We start from the raw sequence: 24786 nt of genomic DNA, 5'->3' as shown, positions 1-24786 counted from the left end.
TTTCATGTTGAATAGCTATAATAAATAGGAATGATATTTTGTAGTCTGAAGCTTTACATATGCTTGAAATTGCTTTCTCAGTACCATGTCCAAAACCTACTAAGGAGAACCTGTACAATGCTCTTTTTTTAAATTTTTTTAAATTTTTTATTTTTTTATTTATTTCTCTCCCCTCCCCCACTCCCCCAATTGTCTGTTCTTTGTGTCCATTTGCTGCATGTTCTTCTTTGTCCGCTTTTGTTGTTGTCAGCAGCACGGGAATCTATATTTCTTTTTGTTGTGTCATCTTGTTGTGTCAGCTCTCCGTGTGTGCGGCGCCATTCTTGGGCAGGCTGCACTTTGTACAATGCTCTTTAATGCTTAGAGACTCATATGCTTGAGCCTTTCTACACTGTGAAAGGTAGTATATATAGCATGAATGGAAGCAAAATGGCAAAACAACCAGAGTCAGTAAGTAGACCAGGGTCAGTAAGTAGACCTAGGTTGCATCTCAGTTTGCCATTTTTGTCTGTTTGACATTAAGCAAGTAACTTTTTATTTCTATAAATTTCTATGTGTAAAGTGGAAATATTTTCCTTTACTATTTATAGATTTAAATGAGATAATGCATATATAGGTTTTAGCATTATACTTAATGAATGTTAATAATATTATTGCTTACAGTCTTAAGATCACATTATACTACTCTCTCATCTACTGAAGTGCCAATATGGTAACATACTGACATACTTTTTAAACTCATTACTCATTTCATTTGGGATAATCCTCAACATTAGGACTAACCTTGGCCTTTTTCCTTTTTTTCTGTTCATTATACATTTCATCCTGGCAAATAAAAATGTTGGAGCATATACTAAGAAGAGGTTTTCAGTTTTTATACTTTGGACTCTCTTTTTTTAGACACTAAAGAGAAAGCCAACCTGTTCTGTAATCTTACTCTAGGAGAGGGAAAAACAGTTGAGACAGGTGATTGATTCAGCACTTTTGTTCACTTTTAGCTCCATTTCTTTGAATCACTCACATTTTCGTATTTTCAAAGTTTATAAGCTAATGCTTGTGTTCTGTCCAGTGTACTAAAATGCTACAAAAATAGTTATTCTTATGAAAGAGACCTACTAGAAATAAAAAGAAAGTCTACAATTATGGATTTAAGAAGATGTTTATTATTTAATCAAAGACTTATCTCTTCTAACCTTCATGTTAGCGATTTTGAAAATCAACTTTATTTATTTATTTTTTTTAAAGATTTATTTATTTATTTAATTTCCCCCCCTCCCCTGGTTGTCTGTTCTTGGTGTCTATTTGCTGCGTCTTGTTTCTTTGTCCGCTTCTGTTGTTGTCAGCGGCACGGGAAGTGTGGGCGGCGCCATTCCTGGGCAGGCTGCTCTTTCTTTTTCACGCTGGGCGGCTTTCCTCACGGGCGCACTCCTTGCGCGTGGGGCTCCCCCAGGGGACACCCTTGCGTGGCACATCACTCCTTGCGCGCATCAGCGCTGCGCATGGCCAGCTCCACACGGGTCAAGGAGGCCCGGGGTTTGAACCGCAGACCTCCCATATGGTAGACGGACGCCCTAACCACTGGGCCAAAGTCCGTTTCCCTCAACTTTATTGATGTATAATTTATATACAATAAAATGCACCCATTTAAATTTTATGGTGTGACTCAATTTTGATGTATGTAACCACCACCATAATGTAGTCATAGAACATTTTCATCACTCCAGTATGCTTGCATACACTCCTATCTAGTCAGTTCCAACCCTTAGCCCAAGGCAACCCCCTTTGACTTGTTCTGTTTTCTTTTTTTAGTTTCATGTAATTAGAAGCATACAGTATTTGCTTTTTTGTGTTTGACTTTTACTTTGTAATTATTTGATATGCATCCATGTTGTACCATGCATCAATACTTCATTCTTTTTTTCATGTTGAGTGAAGTATTTGTGTGTATTTACCACCGTTTGTTATGATGTTCTTTTGTATTATTGCATATGTCAGTAGTTTATACGTTTTCATTGCTCAGTAGTATTCTGTTCTATGAATATAGCACAGTGGGTGTTATCTGTTGATGGGTGCATGAGCTAGTTTCTGTTTGGGGCTATTATGAATAAAACTGTTTAGACTATTTGCATTCAAGTTGTTATGTGGACATGTGTTTTCATTTCATTTGGGTGAAAACCTAAGAGTAGAATTGCTGGGTCCTTTGGTAAGTGAAAGTCTAATTTTTAAAGGAACTATCAAATTGATTTCTGAAACTTATAAAATGGTTGTACAATTTTACATTCTTATCAACAACAGATGCGAGTACCAGTTATACCACATCTGTGTAAATGCTATCAAGTATTTTTAATTTTAGCCTTTTGAGGGGTGTATTGTGGCAACTTATTGTGATTTTAGTTTGTATTTCCTTGAAGACTGATGACTGAGCATCTTGCCATGTGATTATTAGTCATTTAGTATATTTTCCTTTCTATTATTGAAATATTTTGCCCATCTTTAAAAATTTGATATTGTCCTCCTAAGTTGTAGGAGTTCTTTATATATTCTGGGTAAAAGTCCTTTTTGTAAGTCAAATATACAGTGTATTTTTTGTCAACTATCAGTATTGTGAATATTTTCTACCAGGCTGTGGCTTGCATTTTCATTTTATTATTAGTGTGTTTGAAAAGCAGAAATTTTATTTTTTAAAAATATTTTCAACCTCTCATTTTGAAATAATTACAAATTTATGAAAAACTTGCAAAAATTATGCAGATTTCTTGTTGGTAATTATGTTACTCTTCTCTTGTTCATTTTAACTGAATCTTATTAAAGAACATGCCTCCATCACAATCTCCCTTTGTAATTTTTTTTTTAAAAGAGCATTGTAGGTTTACAGAAGCATCTTGCAGAAAGTACAGAGTTCCCATGTACCCACCTCTCACACACACAGTTTCCTCTAATATTAACATCTTACATTAGTGTGGTACCTTTGTTATAGTTCATGAAGCAGTATTGTTATAATTATGCTATTAATTTTAGCACACTGTTTATATTGTATGTTCTGTGGGTTTGTGTGTGTATATGTGCATGTAACTTATATGTAACCTAAGTTTTCCTGTTTTTTTCCTTTTGAAATATACGATTTAGTGGTGTTAATTACATATGCAAATTGTACCTCCATCCCCGTCATCCATTGCTAAACCTTTTCCATTATCCCAAACAGAAACTCCATACCAGTTAAGCATTAAATCCCTATTACCCTCCCCCATTTTGCTCTGTATTCCAGTTTCATGTAAGTGAGATCATACAGCATTTGTCCCTTTGTGTCTGGCTTATTTCACTTGACATGATGTCTTCAAGGTTTATCCATGTTGTAGCATTCATCAGAATTTCATTCCTGTTTTTGGCCAAATAATTTATACTATTCCATATATATGTATAGCACACTTGGTTTTATCCATTCATCTGTTGATAGATTACTTAGATTACTTCTATTTTTTGGCAATTGTGAATAATGCAGCTATGAACCCTGGTGTGTAAATGTTTGTTCAAGCGCTGCTTTCAATTCTTTGGAATATATACCAAAAAGTGGAATTGCTAGGTCATATGGTAATTCTATAATTTCTGAAGAATTGCCATACTGTTTTCCATAGTGGCTGCACTGTTTTACATTCCAACCAGCAGGGTATGAGGGTTCTTTTTTCTCCACATCCTATCTAGCACTTGTTTTCCTTTATTTTTTTTTCCTTTTAATAGTAGTCATTCTAGTGAATGTGAGTGTGAGAGGGTGTCTCACTGTGGTTTTGATTTGCACTTCCCAAATGACTTTGAGGATGTTTTCATGTGCTTATTAGCCATTTGTATATCTTCTTTGGAAAAATGTTTATTCAAGTCTTTTCATATTTTTAAATTGGGTCCTGTTGTCTTTTTGTTGATTTGCAGATATTCTTTATAAATTCTGGATATTAAATTTTTATCAGATATATGGTTTCCAAATATTTTTCTCTAGATAGTCCTTTTTACTTTCTTGCTAAAGTCCTTCATGCACAAAAAGTTTTAATTTTGATGTTGTTCCATTTATTTTTTTCTTTTGTTGCTCATGCTTTTGGTGCAAAATCTAAGAAGCCAGCACCTAACACAAAGTCCTGAAGATATTTCCATGTGTCTTCTAGGAGTTTTATACTTTGTTATTTCTTATTTGTAGGTCTTCGATCCATTCTAAGCTAATTTTTGTATATGGTGTAAGATAAGGGTCCACATTCAGTCTTTTGCACATTTTTTGCACATTCAGTTCTCCCAGTACCATTTGATGAAAAAGACTCTTCTTTCCCCACTGAGCAGACTTGGCACCTTTGTCAAAGATCTGTTGGCCAAAGATGTGAGAGAGTATTTCTGAACTCTCAATTCAATTCCATTGGTCTATCCATCTGCCTTTATGCCAGTACCATGCTGTGTTGATTAGTGTGGTTTTGTAATATGTTTTAAAATCAGGAAGTATAAGTCCTCCAACTTTGTTCTTTTTGAAGCTGGTTTTAAAAATTTAAGGCTGTTTACCATTCCATGTGAATTTGATGATTGATTTTTCCGTGTCTGCAAAGAAGTACAAAACTTGCCTTTGATTGCATTGAATTATCTCAATATTTATCCATTTTCTATGTCATTGATTTCTGTTATTTTATTTCCTTCTAATTGCTTTGGGTTCAGTTTGCCCTTTTTCTTATCTCTTAAGGTTTGTTCTTAGATCATTGATTTTAGACTTCTCTTTCTAATATAAGTATTTAATACTAAAATTTCTCTGTAAGCACTATTTTTAGCTGAATCCCACTTATTTTTATGTGTTCGTTTTCATTCAATTTAAAATATTTTCTAATTTTCCTTGTTTTTCTTTGACCTATGGGTTATTTAGAACCATGCTGTTTAATTTCCATGTGTTTTGTGGATTTTTCCATATATCTTTCCTGTTCATTTCTGATTTAATTATAACATAGAGACAGTTCTCTGTATGATTCTAGTCATAGTAAATGGTATTATTTGGTGCATATGTCTCAATTAGGTCAAGTTGTTGATAGTGTTACTTAAAGACTCTATATGCCTTTTTATTTGTTGCCTGCTTCTCTCATCAATACTGAAAGACTTAGAGTCTTCAATTGTAATTATTTATCTATTTTAATTTTCAATTCTGTTTTTGCTTCATACATTTTGAGGATTTGTTATTTATTGGATACATATTCAAAATTGTTAGTCTTATATTAAATCTTGCTTCATTATAATATGTCCCTATTTATCCTTATTAATACTAATTGTTTTGGAGTCTACTTTCTCTAATATAAATGTAGCTATTCCAGCTTTCTTGTGATTAATGTTTTTGTGGTATATTTTTCTCATCCTTTTATTTTTACTTATCTCTCTGTTTTTTAAAGGAGATTCTTGTACACAGCATTTATTTGGGTCTTGCTTTTCTATCCAGTCTGACAGTCTCTGCCTTTTTAATTGGAATGTTTACACCATTTATATTCAGTGTTATGATGTGAACCGGTTTAAATCTATAATCTTTGTTTTATAAATGTCCCATCTCCTGTTTGTTCCTTTTTACCTTTTTCCACAAGGTCAGCTGTAGACTATGAGGCTCTCTAGGTGATGAATGGACAACTATGTGGTTATACCAAATTCCATTGATTGGGGGAAAAAAGAATTCTCCAATATACTGTTAACTATTAAACAAACTAGTACTTCCTTATTAGAGAGGATTTTCATTATACACATTCAGAAACTGTGATTTCATATGACAGCACCCTCTGCTGTCATCAGTGCAAATTACATTAGGATGCTGTGTTGTATTCTGAGGAGGAGCATAGTCATCAGCATTATGGGTGATGTGAGACTACGTGGCAAGTGCTCTATGTGTGAAAGGATCATAACCCTCCTTACTTTTCCCTGAAATACAGGTACTTGTGAAATTTACAAGTTAATATAATTATTTAATTTACATAGTAGAGAATATGTAACAAATATAAACATATTTAAACCACTCTAAGCCATATGCAGGTGTGCATTACTATACTTAAGAAACTTCTGTGTGAAAGTCAACCTGAGTTATGACTTTGTAGATGTCTTTTGGAGAAAGTGGAACCCTCTTTCATAGTTTGGTGTTCATCTTTAAGCATTTATTAGGCTGCTGCATTCTCCTTTATTTTCATTCCTGATTTTTATTGGGGGTAGTTGGAGAGAGTTTAGGACAAAACAAAAAATCAGAAAAAATAATCAGACTATTTAATACTCTAATATTGCTAATTTGGCATCCTGTGTAGTTTTCTAAATGAAGGAAGGGTCATATGTTCTAGAACCTCAGGAAATATTTAATTTTATTAGTAATGAGACATCTCTTGAGGTAACACCCTCTCTCAGATAGATCTAGTAATATGAATATGCCAGGTGCCTTTGCAGAGCAACTTTGCAATGAAGACATGCTCATTTATGATGACTTCATTCATAAACATATTTTTAGCACCTATATATGCCAGGCACTGCATCAGGAAACTTGTATTAATCTTGTTTTTTTGGTTCATTTTTCTAGGAATTTATTTTTGCGATATTTTAGAAGATTATTGGTTCATAACCAATTAAAATTTTTAAAAAGAAATCAACTCTTCACCATGGAAGTTTGAAAAGTTGTGTCTAAGACTGCTGAGCCCTTTTTAACCCATACACCAAAAGCAACTATAGTACTTCAAAATTTAAAGAGAGAACTGTATACTGAATGAACCACATTACTAGCCCCAGTTACAGGAAAGTGACAAATCAATATAAATTATTAGAGCTAATTTTTCTCCAACTGTATTAATCAGCCAAAGGGGTGCTGATGCAAAATACCAGAAATCAGTTGGTTTCTATACAGGGTATTTATTTGGGGTAGAAGCTTACAGTTACCAGGCCATAAAGCCTAAGTTGCTCCCCTTGCCAAAGTCTTTGGCATGTGTTGGAGCAAGATGACTGCTGACATCTGCCAGGGTTCAGGCTTCCTGGGTTCCTCTCTTCCTGGGGTTCATTTCTCTCCAGGCTCAGCTCCTGGAGAGAAGGTCAGCTGTAGACTATGAGGCTCTCTAGGCTTTGCCTCTCTCTACAAGGTCAGCTGTAGACTATCAGGCGAACAGCTCTGTCTTTCTCCCTCAGGCTTCTGCTGTGTCCTAGGAGCCATCTCTATTCCTGTGTTCTTCTCCTTTGTGTTTACTTCTTGGGCTCCAGCTCAAAACTTCAGCATCAAAACTCTAAGCAAAACTCCAACTCTGTCCTTTGCCATGTCTTTTGTCTGTGAGTAACCACCCACCAAGGGGTGGGGACTCAACACCCTACTGACAAGGCCCAATCAAAGCCCTAATCATAATTTAATCATGCCCAGGAACAGACGAGTTTGCAAACATAATCCAATATCTATTTTTAGAATTCATGATCCATATCAAACTGCTATACCAACTTTATCAGTACCTTGTTAGTTGTCTTTTGACAAATTACTGTAATTATATTCTGAAAATATTTGCTTATTACAATATAACACCAAAAGCCTTCATATATTCTGCTAAAAAGTTAAGTCCCTTCTTTAGTCCTATATGTTGGCTCCCTTTTAGCATTTTTAATGTCCTTACCTTGAAGCATTGCCTGGAATACTCAACTGATATTTTTATACATACTGCTCTTTCATTACCAATGGAAAGTACTTCACAGTGATGGGAGATACACTTAATAAGAATATCCAAAGAAATGAGCTCATATAGCATTCTAGCATGCCTTGCTTCTGTCCCCAAACTAGGCAACAGCTAATAATGAGCATAATGAATAAATATGTCAGAAACACTCAGGCCTACTTGACATGTTCAGTTACATTCAGTTGAATTATAATTTTGGTATAAAACATTTCAAGATCAAATACCTTTATCAAAACAATTTTAAAAGCAAAAGATTGACTTATAAAGTAAAAGTTGGCATTCCCCATATTCTAGTCACTCAAGCAGTGTTTTTGCCTTTTAGTGACAAAATTAATATGAGGAAATGAAATACTATAAATGTGATGAAATAATTTGCTTCTACTTTTTTAATGTCTTGACTAATTAAAATATTTGGATTGAAATAGAAATTTAGAAAGTATGTATGTATTATGTTAGTTTTCTATTGCTACTGTATAAAGTAACCACAAATTTAGTGTCTTAAAACAATATCAAGATACTTGTACTTCAGTGTTCACAGCAGCATTATTCACAATGTCCCAAAGGTGGAAAGAACCCTCGAGTTTTTCAACAAGTAATGGATAAAGAAGATGTGTTATATATCTACAATGGAATACTATTCAGTCACAAAAAAGAATGAAGTTCTTCAACTTTTACTTTCTCAGCCAGTTGCAACCACAGTATCAGACCTGTCTTTCCTGACCTCAGTAGAATAGCCAGGCAGATTTATGCCCCTTCAGGCAGGGAGATTTATGCCCCTTCAGGCAGGGACTACTGGCCTAACTAGCAGGAAGTAACTACAGAAGAATAACCATTGCTTCTCAGCACCCCCTTAAGAATAAGGGTGTTAATTCTCTTGGGGGGGGGGGCAGGAATTGAGGCAGGTTAGCCAGGGAAATGAGAAGATGAGCCACAACATGGCCAACAGACAAAATGGCAGCAAAACCTTGCTGAGACTTGAGTTTAACCTTGAGGTCCCAGTTTCTCTTTCTGGGACCTCCTCTTGCCCCTAGATATTCCAAACAGGCCTCATCATTGGCCCCTACCATAGGTGGGGTTACCAGTAACAGCTAGAGCCCCTCTCTGTTAGCAAGGGGGAGAAATAATTAATAGTTTAAAAAGTAAGTCACACAAGGCAGCGCTCGCACTCTCTGCCTAGAGGAGCGAACACCAAATCTCAATGTATTTCCATCATCCTCTGCCATTTCTCAGCAAGCTCTGTTCTTTTCCCTATTTTCCAATAAATTCTTTTTACTGGCCTAAAAAAAAACAAAAACCACATACATAAACATTTTAACTACATGTAGCTAATGTTTATTTTTGCTATTGAATTTAGTGCAAGAGAAAAACTGGAATTGTACTTAACAAAATTTAAAAAAATACTTATAAACTTACAGAAAAAGTGCATGACTGATACAAAGAATGTCCTTGTACCATTATCTCAGATTTACCACATTTTTAGCATTTTGGCATATTTCTCATTCATCATAAAAATGATATTCTTTTATGTTTGTATTTTTACTAATTTTTTTGTGAGCAATTTGAGAATAGGTTGCATACCTGCCATTTTACTCGTTAGTACTTATTTTATATATTTATATATAAGAACAAGGATGGGTATTCTCTTATCTAACCATAGTACAGTTGTCAAATTCAGGAATTTTAAGATTTATGCACTACTTTTTATCTAATATGCCATCCATATTCCAATACTGTTAATTTTCCAGTGATGTCTTCTATAGCATTGTTTTCCTCCTCTTCAGGATCACGTGTTAAATTTAGTTGCCAGGTCTCTTTACTATGCTTTAATCTGAAAAGTTCTTCAGCCTGCTTTCGTCTTTCAAAACATTGACGTATTTTGAAGAAAAGCCAGGTTTTTGTTTTTGTTTTTTTATTCAATGGTTTTTCATTGCGTGTTTATCCGATATTTTCACATTATTACATTCAGGTTATGCTTCCCAGCCAGAATATTACAAAAGCAATACTGTATTCTCAGGGTATCACATCTGGATGTTCATGATGTTCATCTACCTATTGTTGGTGATGTTAATTTTGACCACCTTGTCATAGTGTTTTGTTTCTCTGTTGTAGGTAACTATTTTCTGCCTTGCAACAAATAAGTAATCTGGATGCTTTAGAACCATTCTACTCTTCTCTTCTTCTCCAGACTTCCTCCCCTAGATTTATCAGTTTCTGATACTTGCCCAAACCAATCTTTACTATAATGGTTGTAAAAATTTTCCAACTTTATTATTCCCTCTGCATTTATTAGTTGTCTTTCTGCCATAAGGAAAAGCCCTGTGTTTTCCCTCCCTAGTATGTGTATGTGTGTATTTGTGTGTGTATGCATATATTCATTGTAAGTATTGACTAATGGATTCTTACTCTTTCAGTGGGTTAGGATTCCTTACTGTCCTTGAATTTTCCCAGATTTGACCAGTGGGAAGCCGTTCAAAACTGACTCGTATTCTTTTGATATGTCCCCATTATTTACGTATGTATGCTTATATTTGAGCACTTCTCTACTTTCTGAGTATAATAAGATATTCCAGGTTCATCTTGTATCTTTCCTTCTCCAGTCTTAGAATCAGCCATTTCTCAAAGGAGTCCTAGTTCCTTTATGTGACCTATGATATTTAAAAACCAAGGTCAGGATTTTCTCATTGCTACTGGTATCTTTGTTTCTAGACCCTTTTAGCAGACAAAACCAGGAAATTTGATTGAGTGATTGATTGATTGCTTATTTAGAGATCATCAGTCTTTACTTCTCTCCAAATCCAATCCATTCCCACAAGATCCATTCTTGGCTTCCCCATTCCATATTGTATCTCCTGCAACAGTGAAGCCTTTTCCCAGTAACATCACTATATTATTCATACTTAATCTTACAATGCACATAAAATAATCTTAGAATTGTAATACCTATACCACTAGGAAGAACAAAACTACTACAAAGAATTCAAAATTTAGTTTCAGTTCTTTTTTTAAACTCCAAGACTGAGCAAAGTACTGTACTGTGTTCAGAAGTTACTTTGATCAGCTCACTGTTGTCATCCCTTCTTCCATGTGGTTATGTTATTAATATGAAATTATTTGCTTCATTTAGTTTTTGCACTGTTTTAATGCAAAACTTTCTTGTCATCCTTCTTGATTTAATTTTCTTCTGAATATGTAGTATACTGCAACAAAGAACTTTGTACTTTTTTGTATTATTGGTGGTTTAAGGATAAATTCCTAGTAAGGTTGCTGGTTCAAAAGTTAAATACATATTTAGTTTTGTTAGATATTGCCAAATTCCCTTCCATAGGGAATAGGCAGTTCTTGCATTCTGTCTAGTTGTTTTCATCATAGCCTTCGCAACAGAATCTACTGTGAAGATGTTGAATTTTTGCCAAATTCATGTGTGAGGAATAATATTTCAGTGCATCTTAAATATGCATTTCTGTAATATGAGTGAAGTTTGTCATATTTTTATGTGATTAAAGGCCATTTTTCTATCTTTCATGGGTTATCTGCTCAGGTGTTTGCATCTTTCCCTGTAAGATATTGGGCTTGTGATATGTTTTGCTTGTGTTTGTGCCAGTTTGTCATGTGTCTTTGGACTTTGCTTACATTTTCTTGTCATTGTTTTTACCATGCAGGGCTGTTTTTTTTTTTAAACGTAGTCAAATTTATCGATCTTTTCCTTTACTGCATCTGAATTTTGACTCATAGTTAAAAAGCCATTCCATACACCCAGGTTATAGAGAAATTTACTTACATTTTCTTCCAGTACTTGCATAGTGCTGTATTTTACATTTACATATCTAATCCATTTTGAGTTCATTTTTATATGTGGTGTGAGTAATGGATCTAATTTTATCTTTTTTCCAAGCAGCTATATCCATTTGCCCTCACACCATTTATTAATAAAGGCCTTCTGTGTCCAGTGATTCAAGATGCTACTCATGTACAGTACTAGATTCCATATACAGTTGAATCTACTGATGAATTTTCTATGCTGTTCCATTAGTCTGTTTGCCTCTTCGTGTACCAGTTTAACATTAGAATGTTTAGTAAAAATTAAAGCATGAATAGACATAATTTTTACTAGCCTCAAGATATTAATTGCCACTGGGGAGGGAAGAAAGGAGGTGAGAGGAGGAAAAGAGATGAGAAGAGTTAGTTCAGAAATAAATAGCAAAATGTTAAACATCAGTTAAATCAAGATTGTGGGTACATGATGTTCCATGCTTTTGACATATTTCATAATTAGAAAACGTTCTTAAGAAAATATGTTAATTCCACTGATTAGTATATAGATTGATCTTGTTCTCTTTCTCTCTCTTTTTTTTCTTTTCACATGCAGTGGTGCCCTAATTAGATTTCTAGGCCCTGCTGTTCTTTAAAGTGAAAGCAGGAATCAATCATGCCTTTACATTTAGATTTCACTAGTGTTAATACTGGAGTTAAAAAACTTGTTTGGAGTTCTGGGACTTGATAAGGGTAATGTCTGTCTTCTCTTAGCAAATTTGGATTTCTTAACATTGTTTTTAACTTTCACCTAAAAGTAGTATGTTACAGAACTAGCAAGTCCTCTTTTTTTTTCTTTTTTTTGGTAATCTTTTTTCCTACTGAGTCTATACACTAGCAACTAAAACAGTAGAACAAAAAGAATCCTTTAATAGTTGGCCAAAAGTTATCCAGGAGGTGATAGAAAGAAGGGAATTGGTGGAGGTCATGGTAGTGGTGGGAGCTAGTTGTAGCTGTAGGAAGAATGTGTATGGGGCAGGAAGACAAATTAATGGCACAGAGTAGAAGGGAAATCAGACTTAATTAACCTCAGTGCATGTGTTCATCCATTGAGGTTTGATAGAATAATGTCTCCCCAAAGATGCCCATGCCCTGTTCCCCAGAACCTGTTAATATGTTACATTAACATACGGCAAAAGGAACCTTACCAATGTAATTAAGAATCTGAACCTTAAAATAGAAAGATCATCCTGGATTTTCTCAGTGAACCCAGTCTAATCACATGAGCCCTGACAAGCAAAAATATGGGACAGATGTGTAGTGAGAGAGATCTGAAGCATGAGGACTTGCCCCACTGTTGTTGGCTTTGAGGGTGGAAAAAGGGAACCATGACTGGATGCCTCTAGAGCAGAACAACTCCCGACTGAAAGCCAGCAAGGAAAGGGCGACCTCAATCCTAGAAGCACTGAATGGAATTGAATTCTGCCAAGGACCTGAATGAACTCAAATGTAGATTAATCCCCAGAGACTCCAGAAAGGGAGACAGTGCTGCTGACACCTTGATTGTAGCTTTGAAACACTCTACACAGAAGACCCAGTTAGCCATGCTGTACCCAGGCTTTTAACTAAAGAACTCTGAGATAATAAATGGGTGTTATTTTAAGCAACTGATTTTGTGGCTATTAGTTACAGCAGCAATAGAAAAAAATAGAGGTGGTGATAGTTTTAAAATAATCTTCATTGTGTTTTCTGATTATCAAAAGATAATATGGGGAAGCGGACTTGGCTCAGTGGTTAGGGCGTTCGTCTACCACATGGGAGGTCCGCGGTTCAAACCCTGGGCCTCCTTGACCCGTGTGGCGTGCTGATGCGCGCAAGAAATGCCCTGCCACGCAGAGGTGTTCCCGCGTAGGGGAGCCCCACACACAAGGAGTGCGCCCCATAAGGATTGCCGCCCAGTGCGAAAGAAAGTGCAGCCTGCCCAGGAATGGCACCGCACACACAGAGAGCTGACACAACAAGATGACGCAACAAGAAGAAACACAGATTCCCGTGCCACAGACAACAACAGAAGTGGACAAAGAAGAACACGCAGTAAATAGACACAGAGAACAGACGACCGGGGCGGGGGGGAGGGTAGGGGGAAAGGGGAGAGAAATAAATAAATAAATCTTTAAAAAAAAGATAATATGTTCATTCCAGTGAATATGAATCACTTGGGGACTTCGTTAAATTGTAGATTCTGATTTAATACATTGGGTGGAGCCTGACATGATGCTGGACCACAAACCACACGTTGACTAGCAAGGTTCTACTATATTTTAAAAATCTAGACAAGTATAGAGTAAAAAAAAATACAGTTGCCACCACCCAAAGATAACTAGCATTAACACTTTGCTGTCTTTTCTTTTTTAACTGGTAGGTAATTTTCTGTTTTTTACAAAATGAGGGTTAATACAGGTATGTAGTTTCTATTTAATGATAGTTTTCCCAAATCGTACTTTGAAAACATGAATTTATTAAGAATAAAATATTCCATCAGTATGGATGTAATAGAATTTATCCTTCTTTGGTTGTTGCTCATTTTTCTCTGTTACGGTAAATGCTATGATGACAACCTTATATGTAAGTTTTCTCTACATTCCAGAGTATTTCCTTAAAATAAATTCTTTAAATATTACAAGTACTTAAAGGATATGAAAATGTTCAAGGCTTTTGATACATAATACCAAGTTGTCCTCCAGGAAAAATTCTACCAATTTTGTGTCCTCACCAGTGGTAGAAGAGTGTCTATTTGACAGCATCCTTTCTTGCAATGAGTTTAATTTTTTGTCTTAGTTTTCTGGGTCTGTAACAAAGTTCCATAAATTAGGTGACTTGAAACAATGGAAACTTATTGTCTCACAGTTCTGTGGTCTAGAAGTCTGAAATCAAGGGTTAGGCAGAGTTAGCCTCCCTCTGAAGTCTGTAGGGAATAATCTGTTCATGCCCCTGTCCGGGCTTCTGGTGGTGACCAGCAATCCTGGGCAGGTTGGCTTGTGGCATAACTCAGTCTCTGCCTCCATTGTCAAATGGCTCTCTTCTCTTTCTGTATCTGTCTGTCTCCCCTCTCCTTATAGGGACACCATTCACATTGGATTAAGGGCCCTCCCTACTCCAGTATGACCCCATTTTAATTTGCCTAATTTCATCTGTAACAACTCTGTTTTCAAATCAGGTCACATTCTGAGGTACTGGGATTAGGACTCCAGTATAGCTTTTTGGGGATATAATTCAACCTGTAAAATTTTTTAAAATCTAATTTTGATAGTTAAAAGATTATAGAATTATATCTTCAAAATTTTAAAAGATTATATTTCATTTTAACTTGTACTTTTAAAGATTTGCAGTGAGATGCAAATTTTCATATGTTCATTGATTGTATATGAGAATTATATGCATTTTCTTTGCCTGTTTTTCTTTTGAGGTATCAAAGGTTTTGTAGTGCATAAACTGGATGAAAAGCATTTTTATTTCTCCATCCCTTGGTGAAATAGAATTCTAAACTCTACAATTTAGAGTCTGCCTATCTGATTTGTTTCCAGTCTAACATGGTTTTCATGGATATAAATATCTTTCAGCCAAATACCCATTAGTACAAGTATATTACAAAGAAAAGGAGTTGTAAACATGCTTGTCTCAAGAGAGCTAACTGTAGGAAGCCCTTTTCTTTAGATACTGACTTAATAAAATACACACAGAAGATGTATACATAATACACATACTTGGATATGCACCCACATACACCACATCCCAAGGAGTCAAAAAACAAAAACTTTTCATTTTCGAATTGGGAGTACCTGTACTCTGAATATAAGATTTGCATCTCAGGAAACAGGACATTGCCCATGTTGCTTTATTTTGTAATTTCTGCCACATTGCAGGAATTGAATTGCACCATTGAGCTTGTGATACAAAGTGTACCTGTGATCATGTTAGGATTACTAAATGAATATTAACATCAGACTTGAAAATCATAAAACGTTTTCCTGTCTGCTTCTCACCCACTCTCCCACCATTTTACTTGTTCACACATTTACCTTGTTACACAGTTTCTGAATAAAATGAGTGAAGCTTCATGAGGCCAATCATTTGTGAACTGAAAATCAGAAAAGTGAGAATATGGAGAGTATCTTTGGGTTCTTTCCTTCTATTAACCATAATTTGTCTTGTGATGGGGCGCCTGGTAGAAATTGGGAGGGAAAAGGTGACAGGAAAGTACTTGTACAAACAAATAGGTATTTACAGTCAAAGAATGATTTTAAGATATTGTTTGATGTCAGAAATGCTGTGATTTCCCCAGGTCAGCACAGTTTGTTTTGTTATGTTTGGCTCAAAAACATGCAATATAAAGGAATTAGTAGTTTTTGGTTCTGACCTTTTAGAGCTCGATGATCCATTTTAAATTTATGTTATCCTCTTATTATGTAATTGCATAATATTTGGGCTTTCTTTAACATTTTAAAATATTTATGCTTTCAGTTATACTCTTGTACTAATATATTACTTAACTCTCCTTAAGATAACCTTAGGATGTTTCAGTTTTAATTTCTGCCTTTATTTGGAAATACAAAAGTTGTGTATATTTTGTAGTCGCCATTTCTATAATAGGTGTTGAGGAGAGATAGTGTACCATCATTTGCTGGGCTGCAGTGTGAATATAGCTCTTTTACTTTGAGTAGTTTAGGTACTGAGTGATTTTAGTCTTGAAAACAACGTTACACTCTCTCTAGCAGAAATACTACTGTTAAATGTGCTGACCTACCTATCAAGAAGAGACCAACAATACTGCCAACTTAATGATAAAAGCAAACATACATAAAGTTTAATGTGTCAGGCACTGTCAGGATACAGAATATATATACAGCTTTTATATTTCCAAATAAAGGATCAAGCAATACTGTAATATACTATAGAGAAGGCTGGGGCAGAAGATTTCACACTTTAATAACAAAAACAAAAATATACATAGACACAGTCTAAGATTATCTTAAGGAAAATTCTGTGTTTATTTTCCTAGCACCTTTCACACATTAACTTTCTTTTCAAATAAAATTTATTGAAGTATTGTTCATACATGGACATACCTAAACAAAAACTATGTAGTAAATTTTAAAAACAAAACAAACATGCATATCATCATATAAGGTTCCCATACATCTCCCTACCCCCAACACCTTGCATTGTCATGAAACAATTGTTAAAAACTGTGAAAGAGCATATAATTATTACTAACTATAGCCTGTATCTTACACTTGCTATATTTTCCCCCAACCCACCCAATTATTAACACCCTATATTATTATTTACATTTGTTTTAGTTCTTGAGAAAACATTCTCATGTTTATCCTGTTAACCATATCCATCATCCACCACTGGATTCCCTGTGTTTTACAGTCCCACACTTTGTACAGTCTTTCAAAGTATATACTCAGAGGCTCTCATTTTCATCACAGAGTTGTGGTGTTCTTACCTCAGTCAATTTTAGAACATTTTCATTACTCCAAAAGGAAAAATCCTATTCCCCCTTAATTCTTCTATTGTTGTCCCTTAGTATTGAAAAAATATCTTCTTGCCATTGCTGCAAAATATTACAATATTACTGTTAAGTATCGTCCATAAGTAACATTAGTTGTAATTTCCCCTTGTATCACCATATTCTTAGCACTTTGTAAAAGAAGAGCATTTTTATATTTATGCTATTAACAACAATCTTCATCCACCATTCAAATCACTATGCTATACCTTCCCTAGATTAGTCTCTAATTTCAATTGACATTTACTTCCACAGACTACCCCTTTAAGTCACAGTCACATTTATCAGTGTTAGTTATATTCACTGCAATGTGTTGTTCTCAACTCTATTCAGTCCCACAATTTTAGTTAACCTTATCAATAATACTACATATTGTCAGCTTCCATTCTCAACCCACATTCTATTTTCTAGTAACCTACACTCTAGAGTTTATCTCCGTGAGTTTACTCATCATTTTAGTTCATATTAGTGAGACCATATTTTTACTTTTGTGTCTGACTTATTTCACTCAACTTAACATCCTCTAGGTTCATCCATGTTGTCATACACATCCTGACTTCATTTCTTCTTATAATTGAATAGAATTCCATTGTATGTATATAGCACATTTTGTTTATCCTTTTATCAGTTGATGGACACTTGGATTGGTTCTATATATTAGCAATTGTGAATAATGCTGCTATTAATATCGGTGTGCAAGTGTCAGTTCACATTCTTGCTTTCAGTTCTTCTGAATATGTCCCTAGTAATGGGATTGCTGGATCATATGGCAGTTCTTGAGGTACTGCCAAACTGTTTTCCAAAGAGACTGCACCTTCTGCATTCCCACCAATAGTGAAGGAGTGTTCTTATTTTTCCACATCCATTCAAACATTTGTAGTTCTATTTTTTTAATAATGGCCATTCTATAAGGTGTGAAATGGTATCTCATTGTAGTTTTGATCTGCATTTCCCTAATAGCTAGTGATGTTGAGCATTTTTTCATGTGCTTCAAGATTTTTTATTTTATTTCTACCCCCCCACCCCCACCCCAGTCCCCCCGTTGTCTGCTCTCTCTGTCCTTTTGCTGTGTGTTCTTCTGTGTCTGCTTGTATTCTCATTAGGTGGCTCCAGGAACTGATTCTGGGACCTTCCAGAGTGGGAGAGAGGCAATTACTCTTTTGGGCAACCTTAACTCCCTATTCTGCTACATGTTCTTATTTTCTCTTCTCTTTGTCTCTTGCTGCATAATTTTGCTGCATCACCTCTCAGCGTTGGCTGGCACTCCTGCACAGGGTGGCAGTCCAGTGTGGGCCAGCACTCCGTGTGGGCCAGCTTGCTGCATGGGCCAGCTTGCCCTCACCAGGAGGCCTTGGGCATAGAACCCTAGACCTCCTATATGGTAGATGGGAGTCCAATTGGTTGAGCCACATCTGTTTCCTCTCATGTGCTCCTCTTTGGAGAAATGTCTATTCAAGTCTCTTGACCATTTTTAAAATTGTATTGCTTGTCTTTTTATTGTTGAATTGTATGATCTCTTTATTATAACATGGATAGCAAACCCTTACTGGATATGTGGTTTCCAAATATTTTCTCCCATTGAGTAGGCTGCCCTTTCACGTTTTTGACAAAAGTTTTTTGAAGAACAAAAGTGTTTAATTTTGAGGAGGTTCCATTTATCTATTTTTTCTTTCATTGCTTGTGATTTGGGTGTAAAGTTTAAGAAACTACTGTCTACTACAAGATCTTTTCCTCTGTTTTCTTCCTCGAGTCTTACTGTTGTAGCTTTTATATTTAGATCCTTGATCCATTTTGAGTTAAATTTTATATAAAGTGTGAGATAGGGGTCCTTTTTCTTTCCTTTAGATATGGATATCCAGTACTCCCAGCACCATTTATTGAATAGACTGTTCTGTCCCAGCTGGGTGGGCTTGACAGCCTTGTCAAAAATCACTTGATCATAGATATGAGGGTCTATTTCTGAGTACATGATTTGGTTCCATTGGTCAATCTGTCTATCTTTATGCCTGTATCATGATGTTTTTACCATTGTAGCTAAGTCAGGAAGTGAGAGTTCTCTGTCTTTGTTGTTCTTACAGACATTTTTGGCTATTTGGGCCCCTAACCCTTCCAAATAAATTTGATAATTGGCTTTTCCATCCTGCAGAAAAGGCTGTTGGGATTTTTATTGGGATTGTGTTGAATCCATAAATCAGTTTGGGTGGACTTGATATCTTAATGATATTTGTCTTCCAAACCATGAACACAGAATGCCCTTCCATTTATTTAAGTCCTCTTCAGTTTCTTTTAGCAATGTTTTCTAGTTTTCTGAATTTAGGTCCTTTATGTCCTTGGTTAACTTTATTCCTAAATATTTGATTCCCTTAGTCGCTATTATAAATGGAGTTTTTTTTCTGATTTCCTCCTTAGACTGCTCAACAGTCTAAGGAGGAAACACTACTGATTTCCTCCTTAGACTGCTCAACAGTCTAAGGAGGAAACACTACTGGATTTTTGCTTATTAATCTTGTATCCCACCACTTTGCTGAACTTGTCTATTAGTTCTCTTAGCTTTGTTGTGCATTTATCAGGATTCTCTAGATATAGGATCATGTCATCACCAAATAGGGAAAGTTTTACTTCTTCCTTTCCTGTCTGGGTGTATTTTATTTTTTTATCTAGCCTAATTGCTATAGCTAGAACTTGCACAATATTAAATAACAGTGGGAGAGTTGGCATCCTTTTCCTGATCTCAGCAGGAAAGCTTTCGGTCTCAACACTGAGTATAATGCTAGCTGTAGGTTTTTCAAATATATACTTTACCATATTGAGAAAGCGTCCTTCTATTCCTTTCTTTTGGAGTGTTTTTATCAAGAAAGAATCCTGTGTTTTGTCAGATGCCTTTTTGGCATCAAGATGATCATTTGATTTTTCTTCAATTCATTAATGTGGTTTATTACACTAATTTTCTTGTGTTGAAAAACCCTTGCATACCTGGGATAAAACCCACTTGATCATGATGTATAATTCTTTTAATGTGCTTTTGGATTTGATTCGCAAGTATTTTGTTGAAAATTTTTGCAAATGTTTTCGAATTAGAGATATTGGTCTGTAATTTTCTTTTTTCATGGTATCTTTATCTGGTTTTGCTATTAGGGTGATGTTGGCTTCATTGGATGAATTTGGTTGTGTTCTTTTCTATGCAGTTTTGTGGAAGAGCTTGAGGAAGATTGGTATGATATTGTCTTTGAATGATTGGTAGAATTCACCTGTGAAGCATCTAGACCTAGGCTTTTCGTCTTTGGAATGTTTTTGATGACTGTTTCAATCTCTTTACTTGTGATTGGTTTGTTGAGGTCTTCTATTACTTTTAGGGACAGTGTGGATTGTGTGTTTTTAGGAATTTGTCCATCTCATCTACGCTAGTTTTTTGGCATACAGTTGTTCATAGTGTCCTTTTATGGTGTCTCCTGTTCTGTGAGGTCAGTGGTAATGTCCTCCCTTTCATTTTTGATTTTATTTATTTGCATCTTCTCTTTTTCCTTGTCATTCTAGCTAAGGGTTTGTCAATTTTGTTGATCTTCTCAAAGAACCAACTTTTGGTTTTGTTGATTCTTTCTATTGTATTTTTGTTCTCAATTTCATTTTTTTCTGCTCTGATCTTTTATTGTTTTTTTTCCTCCAACTTGGTTTGGGATTAGTTTGCTGTTCTTTTTCTAGTTCCTCCAGGTGTGTGTATAGTTAGGTCTTTGATTTTAGCTCTTCTTTTTTAATGTAAACATTGAGAGGTATAAATTTCCCTCTCAGCGCTGCCTTACAGTGCCCCATAGGTTTTGATATATTGTGTTCTATTTTTCATTTGTCTCAAGATATTTACTGAATTCTCTTGCAAATTATTTCTTTGACCCACTGCTTATTTAATAGTGTGTTGTTTAACCTCCATGTATTTGAGTTTTCCTGTTGTCCATCCATTAGTGATTTCTAGCTTTATTCCATTATGATCAGAATAAGTGTTTTTTATTATTTCAATCTTTTAAAATTTATTGAGACCATCTTGTGACCCAGTTTGTGGTCTATCCTAGAGAAGAATGCATGAGTGCCTGAAAAGAATGTTTATACTGCTGTTTTGGGGTGTAATGGTCTAGAATGCTCTACTTCATTTATCATGTTATTCACTCTATCTCTTCTTTGTCCTTTGTCCAGTTGCTCTATCCAGTGCTCAGAGTGGTTTATTTAAGTTTCCAACTATTATTGTAGAGATGTCTATATCTCCCTTCATTGTTGCCAATGTGTGCCTCATGTATCTTGGGGCACCCAGGTTAGGTGCATAAATATTTATTATAGTATTTCTTTTTGGTGAATTGGCCCTTTTATTAATATATAATGAGATTTTTCATCCCTTATAACAGTTTTGCATTTAAATTCTATTTTTTTCAATATTAGGATTGCATACCACATCTTTTTTGGTTACTGTTTGCATGAAGTATCTTTTTCCAACCTTTCACTTTCAAACTGGTTGTGTCCTTACATCTGAGTTGAGTCTCCTGTAGACAGCATGTAGTTGGTTCATATTTTTCTCATTCATTCTATTAGTCTGCGTCTTTTGGTTGGGAAATTCAAGCCATTAACATTCAGTATTATTACTGTAAAGACATTACTTTGTCCATTTTATCCTTTGGCTTTCTGTTGTCATATCTTACTTCTGTCTGTCTTTTTATACTTCCTAATAATTTTCATTTTTATACTCTACTCCATGTCTCTCACCCTTGTTTTTTCCTTTCAGGCTGTACCTCTCTCTTTGGTATCTCTTGTAGTTCTGGACTTTTGGTAGCGTACTCTATCAGTTTTTGTTGTCTGTGAAAACTTAAAACTCAACCTCATTTTTGAAGGATAGTTTGCTAGATACAGAATTCTTGGCTGGCAGTTTTTCTCTTTCAAAGTACTTCAAATACATTATACTACTTTCTTCTCACCTCCATGGTTTCTGATGTGCGGTTGGCACTTAATCTTATTGAGGTTCCCTTGTATGTTTTGCTTTGCTTTGTTCTCGCTGCTTTCAGAATCCTCTCTTTATCTCTGATATTTGTCATTCTGTATAGTAGGTATGTCATAGTAGGTCTGTTCAAATTTATTATTTGGAGTTTGTTGTCCTTGGATATTGATATCTTTAATAAGGGTTGGGAAGTTTTTGGTCATTATTTCCTCATATATTCTTTCTGCCCCTTTACTGTTCTCTTCTTCTTCTGGTACACTGATAATGTGTATGTTTTTGCATTTCACATTGTGTCATTCAGTCCCTGAGCTCCTATTCCATCTTTTCCATTTTCTCTTTCTGTTCTCCCCTTTTCAAGTTCAGCAGATAATCTGTACTCAGTTTCAGTAATTCTGTCTTCAATTAATGTAAATCTGCTGTTAAGTGTCTCTAATGTATTTTTGTTTTGTCTTTATTTTAAATCTCTCTTTCATTTCCATATGCTCTGTTACTTTTCTTTGCAGGTTCTCAAATTGTTCTTTATGCTCACCCAGTGTCATCTTAATATCCTTTATCTCTTTAGTCATATTTTCCTTCTATTCTTTGAATTGATTTAGTAAATTTGTATGAATATCATTGATTAGTTGTCATAACTACTGTATCTCATCAGGATATTTGGTTTATTTCTTTAGCTGTGTCATCTCTTCCTGTTTTCTAGTATAACTTGTAATTTTTGCTGATGTATGTGCACCTGAATATGTTGGTGAGTTTACTCTGACGTCAGTTTCTCTTACATAGTGTTTTTTTTTTTTCTTTCATGGATTCATGGCTCTTCTTCAATATTTGGTTCAACTTATTCTAAGTCTTCAAAATTGCCCTCCTTACATTATCAGAATTGGGCTAGGGACTCACTAATGAGGTACAGATTTTCTCCCAGGGTTTGGTCTAAGAGGGACCTAAAAGCAGTTTTTCACCTAGCAGGTTCCCCACCAGCCAGCAGGTGATGTTTGTTGGCGAACCTTTCCATGGAACCTTTCAACCTCTGCTTGCCCATTTCCAGTCTGGTCTGAGCTGAAATTCCAAGGGGGCTCTCCTGGTCGAATTCACCAAAACCAACCATTTTCTGCCCTCTGCCACACTCTCCTTCTTCCCAGGGAGGAAGATGTCTGTTCCCCTCTCTCAGCTGCAGTGAGCCACAGGTTTTATCCAGGCTACATGCCACAAGGGTGGGGGATGGGTGCCCTACCTAGCCACTGTGAGTGTTCAGTAACTGACAGTTGTTTCGGGTTCTTCATTTCTCTGTCCCTCGCTGTCCTGGGGGTTGCGAAGCACTGTCCTGGTCTGACCCCCAAAGCAGATCCCTCAGCTTTTTTGGCCCTTTTATCCATTCTGTCTACTCCAATGACATCTTCTCAAAATTTCCACACATTGTCTCTTAATGCTCATATTTTATACTCATAATAAGCATTATTATTATATGTTTTGTATGTAACAGCGAACTGAGGTCCTGAGAAATTAAGGAAATCCCCTGAGATCTAGAGAGGAATCTTCCTTATCTTCTTTACACAATATGTCTTTTTCCTTTAGTTTATTTTACGGTTTGTAGAATGCAGCCAGTCTAGTGCCCATGCCAGCATTTAAGCCCAGGCAGTCTGGTTTCAGAGTTTCTCAACTCAATTATTTGTTTCATCCTTTATCAGAGTTCACTAAAATTACCTTTCTTTAATAAACATTTTTTAAACTTTACCTTATGTGATTTTGCTAGGGCTTCCTATTTTAGTAAAACTTGCTAATTAACATTATTTTTCTTGAATACACTTGTTCAAAGACTGGCAATACATAGCTAACTCATTAGGAAATAGTATCATCACACCTGACTTAGCAACACCTGGCAAATATAATACTCTTTGCCCCATTATGGTTAGTTTTTCCATTAAGTCTTCCATTTATACAGTAGCATGCATTATATCTACATTTGATTTTCCTCATCTTCTTTCCTCCAAGATAACCCAGGAAATCTTAAACATCACCAGTAATGATCATACTAACAATCAGAAGACACCTACGCTTCTTTTATTTACCCAGATAAGGGCATTTAATGTGGTATGATAAGCTGAATCTGTCATTAGTCTTAAAAGTTTTAGGAGCTAGGTCTTTCCAGTACTCTTCATAGATTATCCCCTGCAATAAATTACATTACAGATGGTACCAGGTAACTGTGTCTAAATTTTAGAAGTAAAATCCTGTGTTTATTAGGATTCATCATTTCTATTTTTGGACATATATTTATAAATATATAACTTGTTGATTGGACCTTTTCTTAATATTTCAGCTTTTCCTATGTTTTTCTTATAATTTTTGACATATTTTATATTTCAACTTTAATTTTTAGGATAATACTCTTGTGAAAGGTTACCATTTGAATGTTTGTATTTCTCTCCTTGTTACAGTAAGCTACTTTGTGTTTTTTTACTATTGGATTTTTAAAGTTATATTTATTAATGCATATTAAATTTATATCAGTACACTAGGAGGCCCAGGACATGTGATTTATAAAGGTTGGATGTCAGAATTTGATTACAATAGATATCTTTATAAAGATTACCCAGGACTTGTTAGAGTTCTGAAATATGATTTAAAAAGGCCTCCCCTTTTAAATACCTCACCTGGTAAACATATAATAAACGATAAAACACATGCTATAAAGAGGATGATGAAAATATTTTTAAAAGCAAAGAATTTAAATATAAATATGTTCACATAGTTAATAACTTTTGTTATAATCTTATCTACATTATCCCAACATCTAGGACTTACTCTGGCATCTAGGA

The 24786-nt window shown here is 35.2% G+C and overlaps 1 protein-coding gene across 9 annotated transcripts in view; it reads left to right on the top strand.

The window, feature by feature from the left end:
• Nucleotides 1-24786, top strand: part of ECHDC1 (ethylmalonyl-CoA decarboxylase 1) — a 47813-nt gene that overhangs the window by 19555 nt on the left and 3472 nt on the right. The window lies entirely within an intron of this gene.

The sequence above is a fragment of the Dasypus novemcinctus genome, chromosome 11, assembly GCF_030445035.2.
Source record: "Dasypus novemcinctus isolate mDasNov1 chromosome 11, mDasNov1.1.hap2, whole genome shotgun sequence".
NCBI classification, from domain to species: Eukaryota; Metazoa; Chordata; class Mammalia; order Cingulata; family Dasypodidae; genus Dasypus; species Dasypus novemcinctus.
The sequence above is the reverse complement of the archived record's forward strand: the minus strand, read 5'-3'. Positions and strand labels throughout refer to the sequence as shown.